Genomic DNA, 2,868 nt, shown 5'->3' with positions numbered 1-2,868 from the left:
CCTCACTGGCTCCAGCATCCGCCTCAGAACCAGCACTGGCTGGTGTGCCCTCTTCACCCCAACCAACCAGCGAAGGCTAGAATGGCACCTCCTCTCTCCTTCGTTGTCCTCACCTCCCGAGCTGGCCAGGAGAGGGTTTCCAGGGCTGCCTGACTCACCACCAACTGGTATTGTCAGGCTGGCTGTCATGTGACACCGTGGGTCCTGGGGGGGGGGGGGGGGCAGGCAGTGTGGGTAGGGTGGGGGTGCTCCCAGGCCATTTGAGGGCCTCCCTCCCCACTCCTTGCTGTCCTGTGTTGCTGTCTTGGTGCCCAGAAAGCTGCCATGGAAGGGAAAGTGTGACCCCTCTTCCTGTCAACAATGACTTTCTGCTCCAAGCTGACCCCCGGCGGGTGAGTCACTAGGAAGGGCAGTCAGTGGAGGAGGAAGCATGGGCTGGGAGCTTTCCTCCACAGCCCAAGGCTGCCAGAGGCCTGGGCATGGACAGAGGTTTTCTAGCTGAAAGAGGGGCTCGGGACAGGTTCCCTGGGGCTCCTCAAGTGGGAGTGATCTCCAAACTCCTCCTCTCTCCCTCAACCCCCTACAGGCCACACCAGATTGATGTTCTTAAACATGGCTTTGACCATGCCACAGCTTGCTTATAATCTTTGGAGGCTCCTCACTGCCTCTGCAATAAAGTTCAAATGCCTTAGCTTGGCCCAATCTTCCTTTTTTTTTTTTTTAAATGGAGGTACTGGGAATTGAACCTTGTCCATGCTAAGCATGCGCTCTACCACTGAGCTATACCCTCCCCCCAACCTTCCATTTGACCTCATCTCCCTTCACTCCCCTCCTGCCCTCCACTCCCATCCAGTGGCCTCCTCTGCTCCTGAATGTGGCAGTGCCCATGGCAATCCTACATCTTTGCCTTTGCCATGCTTCTTCTCCATCACTCCCTATGATGCCTTTTCCTTTCCAGATATGCTCAACCCCATTTCCATTCTCACATCATCCATCCATTCAAAAAAATTTGTTGTGCACCTTCTACTAGAATCCTAAGGCGGGGAAGGTATAGCTCAAGTGGTAGAGTTCATGCTTATCATGCATGAGGTCCTGGGTTTGATCCCCAGTACTTCCTCTAAGAATAAATAAATAAGTAAACCTAATTACCTACCCCCACTAAATATCAATCAATTGATCAGTCAGTCAATCAAAGAATGCCAAGCCCTGTGCCAAGAGCTGAGGTTTCTACTGCCAACAAGCTAGGCCAGGTAAGCACTCATGGACTGGCCAGGCTTGTGGAGGGGACAGAGACATACACAGACTCTTGCAACATAGAAAGGAGATCACCTGGGAGGAGCACCTCACTCAGCCTTGGGAAGATCATGGAGGGCTTGCTGGAGGAGGTGACGCTGCTGATTTCTTGAGGAGTGAGTAGGAGTTGGGTAGGCAAGGAAACTAGAGAGGGAAGGGGCAGCAAGGATATTGGGATCAGAGGAAACAGAAAGTAGGAAGGCCTGAGGCAAGAAACAGTGCATTCTAGGAACTGAAACTTGATCTAAAGTTTGGAACAGAGGGTGTGAAAGGGAGTGGTGAGAGGAGAGGCTAAATTACCCAGGGGCTTTTCAGAGTTTAAACTTTATCCTAAGAGCCATGAGAAGTTTATAGCAGAGGCTCACAATGAGCAGATCTGCACTTTAGCTGATCCAGAGGGACCAGAGTGTGGACCACAGATTGGAGGAGGGCAAGAGACAGGCTCAGAGACCTGTTAGGAGGTGATTTCTGTGATCTGGGCAGGAGACAATGATGGCCCGGGACCTGAAGTAAAGAAGGGTCCAGAACTCTTTTCAGCTAACAGGACTGGTGATTTCAGCTAACAGAACTCATCCAGCTAACCAGTGGAGGGGAGAGGAGTCAAGTGTGGTTCCCAGGTTTCTGATTAAGCAGGTGGGCAGTGGGTCCATTTTACTGAGAAGAGCAGGTCTGTGGGCAGGGGATGATGAGTGCAAAGTTGGACATGTTCAGTTTCAGCTCCCAGAGGGGCTGGTTGAGGGCAGACAAGTGCCAGAGAGAGTGGACAAGGTGAGATCTCTCAAGAGAGGTCTGTGTTGGAGGATGGACTTGGGGGTCCAGCTGTAGATGGTGACTGACCTGGGGGAGGATGAGCTTTCCATCTTTCATGAGGCCTACGCCACTGCCTCCAGCTGACTGCAGCCAGCCCCAGCCCTCCCTGCACACAGTACATGCTGCTTTGTGTTAATTAGCTTTTCTCTAAGTATGGATCATCTTTCTGTTCAGAGAATTACCAGAGGTCAGCTTTTGCAACATCCTCGTGACAGGGGTGAGAGCCTAATCCAGAACAAGAGGAGACAGATACAAGAAATATTTTAAAAGGGGATTTAATGGGACTTGGGATTGGCAGGGTGTATGGTGCTGGGGAGCAGGAGGAGTCACAGTTACCCCTAGTTTACCAATGAGGCAGATGGTTTAGACCAGAGGGCAGGAAGAGGAACAGGTTTCTGGAGTACAAAAATGGGTTAAGTTTTGGATCCACTAAATTTGTGGGGATGTCTGCAGAATCTCTAACTGTAAAAATCCAGAAAAACATAGGAATTGGAGGCTAAGAGGAGAGTCTGGAGTTATATATGAGGCAGTTTCATCCACCACCCCTCCTCCTGCTCCAGCCACATTAGCCTTCTTTACAAGTTCATTTCTCACCTCAGTGCCTTTGCACTTGCTCTTTCCTCTGCTCAAAACATTCTCTTCTCAGACATTTACATGGCTTTTGGACCTAATTAATTCAGGTTTCCATCTGGAGTAGCCCTTTACCCCATCTCTCTATCCTGCTCTAATTTTCATCATAACGTTAATCGCTCCCCAGCATTCTGT

General features: G+C 50.5%; 1 non-coding gene across 1 annotated transcript; it reads left to right on the top strand.

The window, feature by feature from the left end:
* Window positions 1-1,043: 1,043 nt before the first annotated feature.
* Window positions 1,044-1,117, top strand: TRNAD-AUC (transfer RNA aspartic acid (anticodon AUC)). Its single transcript has one exon. It is a non-coding gene; the product is annotated as a tRNA-Asp (tRNA).
* The last annotated feature ends 1,751 nt before the right edge of the window (window positions 1,118-2,868 follow it).

This window comes from Camelus bactrianus, chromosome 9 (assembly GCF_048773025.1).
Source record: "Camelus bactrianus isolate YW-2024 breed Bactrian camel chromosome 9, ASM4877302v1, whole genome shotgun sequence".
NCBI lineage: Eukaryota > Metazoa > Chordata > Mammalia > Artiodactyla > Camelidae > Camelus > Camelus bactrianus.
The sequence above is the reverse complement of the archived record's forward strand: the minus strand, read 5'-3'. Positions and strand labels throughout refer to the sequence as shown.